The sequence below is a fragment of the Perissodus microlepis genome, chromosome 20 (assembly GCF_051167445.1).
Source record: "Perissodus microlepis isolate ML-2025 ecotype Zambia chromosome 20, ASM5116744v1, whole genome shotgun sequence".
NCBI classification, from domain to species: domain Eukaryota; kingdom Metazoa; phylum Chordata; class Actinopteri; order Cichliformes; family Cichlidae; genus Perissodus; species Perissodus microlepis.
Window position 1 is genome coordinate 20,544,259 of NC_140480.1, and position 8,949 is coordinate 20,553,207.

Consider the following 8,949-nt stretch of genomic DNA (forward strand, 5'->3'; position numbering starts at 1 on the left):
ATAAAAATTAAAGTGCCACAGGTGCTTGTTAAGGGCCTTATACTAGATACATACACACAAACCAGTGATAAAAAATACTAATCAAAGTTAACAGTTAGTTAAAAACAGAAAAACTAAGGCTGATATTGTGTATGAGAGCAAGTTGCTATACATCGATGCAACCGTTATAGCCCAAATTTTAATAATATGTATGCATTAAGTCCATAGTAACTACATAAATTGCAAAAAAGTGCAAAAAACTACAAAAAAATTACCCCCCCCCCTTTTTTTTGTTTTTTTACATATATATTTCTAGTTAGAGAAATTTAAGAGGTTTATCCCTCAAAACTGTAAATACAAAAAAGTTGCACAAAATAGTTTCCAACAACAGGAAATTTATTTTGAGTGTCTTCATAGTTTTATTTTTGAAATACACTCATTTTTATATATTGCAGGAAAAACGAAAAATAAATATTATAATCCAAGTTTACAAAAAAAAACAGCATGTGCATCAAAATAAACTATTTCCAGCAGAGCAATTTGAGTTCTAAGCATCCCAGAAACGATACAGAAAAGCACAATGTCAAATATAACTTTTAAAAACACCAGCATAGGCTTAGAAGGCCCTGAAGGTAAAAAAAAAAAAAAAAAACCTACATTTTTCACATCACTTCTGGTTTCAGGCAGGTAATGACGGACACGAGATAGCGCTGACGTCTATTCCAACATAGGAAGTGTTATGAACAGCTGATCGGATCGGCAAAGTGTGTTTCTGGAATTATGTTTTTGTTGCTGCAAGAGGTTTTTATGCAATTTTTACAAAGCTATATGTGGAAGGAAACCATGACCTAGGACAAGCTGATGGCATAAAATGTAAGTACAACTCCTCCGGTTTCATATGCAAAAAAAATATTGCGCTAGCTTACGTGGTACCAGTTCTACAGTGATTTAAAAATAGTTATGCAAAACGGAGCATGCCCGCTCCGACTGGTTTTAAAGGGTTAAGCAGAGGCGGGGGTTTACAACATCAACTGTCTGTCATCTATAAACCAGTTTTGAGATCCCTTTCCAGACGCCTTAACACCCACTCACATCCTGGACCATTTGACCTCAGTAAACCACATGATAGGGTGGGGCCAGGTTTCACAATGAGCTCACCCAAAACCCTGACTGATTGGGACCCACACCCGCTTTCACACCTTGGCTCATGTGATTAGGTAGAGGGTAAATAGGGGGCCCATGACCCTAAATCTGGGCCTCTCCACGAATTACTCTTATAACTGAAGAAGCTTCTCGGATGAGAGGTGACACGTTTTCAAGCAACTTGAAAAAAGGAGTCCAGATTCTCCTTAAGACAAGGAGGCCAATGTCTGTTGATCAATATACAGTCATCATATGTTGGTGCAGTGAAGTGTGTTTCTCAAAAAAATACGAAACTCATAGGAAAAGTTAATGTAAAATCGCATTTGCTAATTATGTTAATACACAAATACCCAGTGAGGCCCAGCACTGAGGTAACTGTACATATGACTTGTTTAAAACACGTATACGAGTTCAAACATTTGGTAAAACAAGTCTGAACAACGTTGGACACACCTAAGGCATAAACCAAAATAAATAAAGCTGTAGATAAACTGGACACACAGGATGAACACAACACAATGAACCTTGAGTGATTGTTCCACAAGTATTTCTTGTTTTATACTCAAGTCTTCCTCATCATCATGTTTTCTCTTTCATTTCTTGTTGTGCTAGGATGTTGTGTTAGTTAGAAACATCATGGTGATGAACAAATCATTTTACTCTGCCATACAGAAACCTGGTTACAGCAGGATGATTATGTTAGCTTAAATGAATCAGCACACCTGAGTTATACTATCAGAATCTTCGAAGTGCAATCTGAGGGGCAATGTGGCAGCAATTTTCCACACCAGCCTATTAATCAACCAAAGACCAAGACAGAGCTTAGGCTTGTCCACTCTAGCTAGAAAACTCACAAAAACAGATTTTTTTGTTATCATCTTTTGTCCACCTGGACCTTACACAGAGTTTCTTTCTGATTTCTCAGACTTTGTATTTGAATGAGTGCTCAGATAAATTAATTATTGTGGGAGGTTTTAACATCCATGTAGATGTTAAAAATGACATTCTCAACATGGCATTTAATCTGTTATTAGACTCAACTGGCTTCTCCAACCTTCCTTTCATATCAAAAATTCTTGAAAGAGTAGTTGTCAAACAGCTAACAGATCATCTGCAGAGGAATGGCTTATTTGAAGAGTTTCAGTCAGGTTTCAGAGCTCATCACAGCACAGAAACAGCTTTAGTTACAAATGCTCTTCTTGAGGCCTCTGACATTGGACTCATCTCTGTGCTTGTCCTGCTAGACCTCAGTGCAGCGTTCGATACTCTCAACCATAATATTCTATTAGAGCAATTAGAGCACGCTGTAGGTATTACAGCTGCAGTGGTTTGTATCATATCTATTTAATAGACTACAATTTGTTCATGTAAATGTAAATTCTTCTTCACACGCTAAGGTTAATTATGGAGTTCCACAGGGTTCAGTGCTAAGACCAGTTCTTGTTACATTATACATGCTTCCCTTAGGCAGTATCATCAGTAGGCATAGCATACATTTTCATTGCTATGCAGATGACACACAACTTTATCCATCTATGAAGCCAGGTAAAACACACCAATTGTTTAAACTACAGGAATGTTTTAAAGACATAAAGACCTGGATGGCCGCTAACTTTCTGCTTCTTAATTCAGATAAAACTGAGGTTATTGTACTCGGCCCTGAAAATCTTAGAAATATGGTATCTAACCAGATTCTTACTCTGGATGGCATTACTTTGGCCTCCAGTAATGCTGTGAGGAACCTTGGAGTCATTTTTGACCAGGATATGTCCTTCAACGCACATATTAAACAAATATGTAAGACTGCTTTCTTCCATTTGCGCAACATCTCTAAAATTAGAAATATCCTGTCTCAGAGTGATGCTGAAAAACTAGTTTATGCATTTATTACTTTTAGGCTGGACTACTGTAATTCATTATTATCAGGATGCCCTAAAAACTCCCTGAAAGGCCTTCAATTAATTCAAAATGCTGCAGCAAGAGTGCTGACAGGGACTAGAACAAGAGAGCATATTTCTCCTGTTTTGGCTTCCCTTCATTGGCTCTCCGTTAAATCCAGAACTGAATTCAAAATCCTGCTCCTCACATACAAGGTCTTGAATAATCAGGCCCCATCTATCTTAATGACCCTGTAGTACCATATCACCCTATTAGAGCACTTTGCTCTCACACTGCAGGCCTACTTGTTGTTCCTAGAGTATTTAAAAGTAGAATGGGAGGCAGAGCCTTCAGTTTTCAGCCCCCTCTTCTGTGGAACCAGCTTCCAGTTTGGATTTGGGAGACAGACACTATCTCTACTTTTAAGATTAAAAAAAACGAAAGTTTTAAGCCTAAAGCATATAGTTAGGGCTGGACCAGGTGACCCTGAATCCTCCTGTAGTTATGCTGCAATAGGTGTAGGCTGCTTGGGAATTCCCATAATGTATTCAGTATTTCTTCCTCAGTCAGCTCTCTCACTCACTATGCTCACTAGACATGCTCTCTTTGAAACCTGTTCTCACTCCCAACATGTAAAATACCGATGATTTGTCACATCCTTAAACTTCTCATACTGACGCAAAAGGTACCCTTCCATGTCTGTATGAAACGCTGTGGGTTCTCAATTCACTCCGATATGAACCTGCTCACGGCGCTAAGGGACGCTTAGAGCAGAGGCTCCAGTCGTCCATTTACTCCAATAATAACCCAGTCACGGTGAAGCATGATGCCACCAGATACAATCTGATTGGAGAACTGAGGACCCTCTCCCTGGAAGTGTTTTTCTCACTATTTTAAGGATTTCTTTTGATGACATTGTTGAAATTTCTCAACAAAAACACATCCAAGTAAAGCAGTTTGATGAATAAACTACTTATGACACATCTTCACTATAATCAAACTATATAGCTCAACTTGGCTCAAAGGTTTAGATAAAGGCTACTGCTGTTGTGATTTGCTCATTGTGTGAAAAATAATTATTTATTATATAACAGGCCTCTAGATGAAAATTTTGCCAAAGGATAACAGAATCTTTCTGCTGTTTCCTCTTTAGATTTGTTTACTGCTGGTTTCTGATCAATTCAAAATAAAGTTTATTTTCTCTTTGTGTGTTATTTTTAAGTAACAGCTCCTAGAACATAAGAACATATGATACAAATACTATATTTTTTAAAAATTGCATAGATTTCACTTTGCTACTTATCCTTGCTGGTTACTGTTGGAAAAAGCATCCAGAATGCAAAACCTAATGTAGCCGGGTGGCAAAAGCTCTCATTATGAAACCCCAGTCACCAATCAGACATAATAGACACTTATAGCAATTCACATTGTGTGTGATTTTTCAGCGTTCCCTACTGGGGTAAGTAGTTTGGGTAATAAGTCTTATTGTTCAAAGAGATAAAGCCCATGTGCTGTTAGCTCCATTGCCACAGCTGAGGTTCAGAGAAGATTGAAACCTTTGTAAACTTTGTAAGAATGGAAAGATTACAATAACTGTGTCGAAGGCTGCACAGTGTCACAGGACGGCCACAGAAGCTGTTGGCACAATTTAGATGGTTGTGCTCCAACTTACTAGCAAACCAGGTGCACTGCAGTCACAAAGTTCAGAAGAATCTTTAAAACACATGTATTAGACCCCCTGTGTTTGTGTAACATTTTTTTGTTGTAAAATTCATAAGTTCCAATGTTTTGTGGCTGGAGTTCACTTATGAGCTACTGGCCAAAGCTAGTGAATGCCAGGTGCTGGATCAGTAAAGCGTGTGGTGCTGACATGACATGCTATTGAATGAAACATTCAGATTAGCTTCTGTTAGAATCTCTGAATATAATATGTTTAACTGCTTTGCCAGCGCTCTACTTCCCTGTTTAAATACTTATTTAATTGATTTTATTTGAAAATAAAATATACAATATTAACATAATGTTCCCAATTGATGCATTCTACCAGAGTTAGCTTAAAGCTTATTTCGATCTGGAGTCGATAGAATTTCCTGCAAGGGAAATTCTTGTGTTACCCCATATGGAAAAGAAATAGTAAAAACTTATAAAAGACTTGCATAAGATGTGGCCTACTTCATATAGTGAATCATATAAGCCTTATATGATTTACTCATGAAAGTGGCCACTTTCTCATTACTTTCATATTTTGTTTTAGTAAGTATCCAAAACATACAAGTTTCATTTATATAATTTTTCAAGGGTTCTTATATCTGTTTTCACTCTTGTATGCTTTTCATACAAGTTTCACACAAGACAGATTCAAACTTTATAAGATTTATATATATCTTTTCCATATGGGACAGCAACATGATAAATCATAAAAATTAAAGTGCCACAGGTGCTTGTTAAGGGCCTTATACTAGATACATACACACAAACCAGTGATAAAAAATACTAATCAAAGTTAACAGTTAGTTAAAAACAGAAAAACTAAGGCTGATATTGTGTATGAGAGCAAGTTGCTATACATCGATGCAACCGTTATAGCCCAAATTTTAATAATATGTATGCATTAAGTCCATAGTAACTACATAAATTGCAAAAAAGTGCAAAAAACTACAAAAAAATTACCCCCCCCCCTTTTTTTTGTTTTTTTACATATATATTTCTAGTTAGAGAAATTTAAGAGGTTTATCCCTCAAAACTGTAAATACAAAAAAGTTGCACAAAATAGTTTCCAACAACAGGAAATTTATTTTGAGTGTCTTCATAGTTTTATTTTTGAAATACACTCATTTTTATATATTGCAGGAAAAACGAAAAATAAATATTATAATCCAAGTTTACAAAAAAAAACAGCATGTGCATCAAAATAAACTATTTCCAGCAGAGCAATTTGAGTTCTAAGCATCCCAGAAACGATACAGAAAAGCACAATGTCAAATATAACTTTTAAAAACACCAGCATAGGCTTAGAAGGCCCTGAAGGTAAAAAAAAAAAAAAAAAACCTACATTTTTCACATCACTTCTGGTTTCAGGCAGGTAATGACGGACACGAGATAGCGCTGACGTCTATTCCAACATAGGAAGTGTTATGAACAGCTGATCGGATCGGCAAAGTGTGTTTCTGGAATTATGTTTTTGTTGCTGCAAGAGGTTTTTATGCAATTTTTACAAAGCTATATGTGGAAGGAAACCATGACCTAGGACAAGCTGATGGCATAAAATGTAAGTACAACTCCTCCGGTTTCATATGCAAAAAAAATATTGCGCTAGCTTACGTGGTACCAGTTCTACAGTGATTTAAAAATAGTTATGCAAAACGGAGCATGCCCGCTCCGACTGGTTTTAAAGGGTTAAGCAGAGGCGGGGGTTTACAACATCAACTGTCTGTCATCTATAAACCAGTTTTGAGATCCCTTTCCAGACGCCTTAACACCCACTCACATCCTGGACCATTTGACCTCAGTAAACCACATGATAGGGTGGGGCCAGGTTTCACAATGAGCTCACCCAAAACCCTGACTGATTGGGACCCACACCCGCTTTCACACCTTGGCTCATGTGATTAGGTAGAGGGTAAATAGGGGGCCCATGACCCTAAATCTGGGCCTCTCCACGAATTACTCTTATAACTGAAGAAGCTTCTCGGATGAGAGGTGACACGTTTTCAAGCAACTTGAAAAAAGGAGTCCAGATTCTCCTTAAGACAAGGAGGCCAATGTCTGTTGATCAATATACAGTCATCATATGTTGGTGCAGTGAAGTGTGTTTCTCAAAAAAATACGAAACTCATAGGAAAAGTTAATGTAAAATCGCATTTGCTAATTATGTTAATACACAAATACCCAGTGAGGCCCAGCACTGAGGTAACTGTACATATGACTTGTTTAAAACACGTATACGAGTTCAAACATTTGGTAAAACAAGTCTGAACAACGTTGGACACACCTAAGGCATAAACCAAAATAAATAAAGCTGTAGATAAACTGGACACACAGGATGAACACAACACAATGAACCTTGAGTGATTGTTCCACAAGTATTTCTTGTTTTATACTCAAGTCTTCCTCATCATCATGTTTTCTCTTTCATTTCTTGTTGTGCTAGGATGTTGTGTTAGTTAGAAACATCATGGTGATGAACAAATCATTTTACTCTGCCATACAGAAACCTGGTTACAGCAGGATGATTATGTTAGCTTAAATGAATCAGCACACCTGAGTTATACTATCAGAATCTTCGAAGTGCAATCTGAGGGGCAATGTGGCAGCAATTTTCCACACCAGCCTATTAATCAACCAAAGACCAAGACAGAGCTTAGGCTTGTCCACTCTAGCTAGAAAACTCACAAAAACAGATTTTTTTGTTATCATCTTTTGTCCACCTGGACCTTACACAGAGTTTCTTTCTGATTTCTCAGACTTTGTATTTGAATGAGTGCTCAGATAAATTAATTATTGTGGGAGGTTTTAACATCCATGTAGATGTTAAAAATGACATTCTCAACATGGCATTTAATCTGTTATTAGACTCAACTGGCTTCTCCAACCTTCCTTTCATATCAAAAATTCTTGAAAGAGTAGTTGTCAAACAGCTAACAGATCATCTGCAGAGGAATGGCTTATTTGAAGAGTTTCAGTCAGGTTTCAGAGCTCATCACAGCACAGAAACAGCTTTAGTTACAAATGCTCTTCTTGAGGCCTCTGACATTGGACTCATCTCTGTGCTTGTCCTGCTAGACCTCAGTGCAGCGTTCGATACTCTCAACCATAATATTCTATTAGAGCAATTAGAGCACGCTGTAGGTATTACAGCTGCAGTGGTTTGTATCATATCTATTTAATAGACTACAATTTGTTCATGTAAATGTAAATTCTTCTTCACACGCTAAGGTTAATTATGGAGTTCCACAGGGTTCAGTGCTAAGACCAGTTCTTGTTACATTATACATGCTTCCCTTAGGCAGTATCATCAGTAGGCATAGCATACATTTTCATTGCTATGCAGATGACACACAACTTTATCCATCTATGAAGCCAGGTAAAACACACCAATTGTTTAAACTACAGGAATGTTTTAAAGACATAAAGACCTGGATGGCCGCTAACTTTCTGCTTCTTAATTCAGATAAAACTGAGGTTATTGTACTCGGCCCTGAAAATCTTAGAAATATGGTATCTAACCAGATTCTTACTCTGGATGGCATTACTTTGGCCTCCAGTAATGCTGTGAGGAACCTTGGAGTCATTTTTGACCAGGATATGTCCTTCAACGCACATATTAAACAAATATGTAAGACTGCTTTCTTCCATTTGCGCAACATCTCTAAAATTAGAAATATCCTGTCTCAGAGTGATGCTGAAAAACTAGTTTATGCATTTATTACTTTTAGGCTGGACTACTGTAATTCATTATTATCAGGATGCCCTAAAAACTCCCTGAAAGGCCTTCAATTAATTCAAAATGCTGCAGCAAGAGTGCTGACAGGGACTAGAACAAGAGAGCATATTTCTCCTGTTTTGGCTTCCCTTCATTGGCTCTCCGTTAAATCCAGAACTGAATTCAAAATCCTGCTCCTCACATACAAGGTCTTGAATAATCAGGCCCCATCTATCTTAATGACCCTGTAGTACCATATCACCCTATTAGAGCACTTTGCTCTCACACTGCAGGCCTACTTGTTGTTCCTAGAGTATTTAAAAGTAGAATGGGAGGCAGAGCCTTCAGTTTTCAGCCCCCTCTTCTGTGGAACCAGCTTCCAGTTTGGATTTGGGAGACAGACACTATCTCTACTTTTAAGATTAAAAAAAACGAAAGTTTTAAGCCTAAAGCATATAGTTAGGGCTGGACCAGGTGACCCTGAATCCTCCTGTAGTTATGCTGCAATAGGTGTAGGCTGCTTGGGA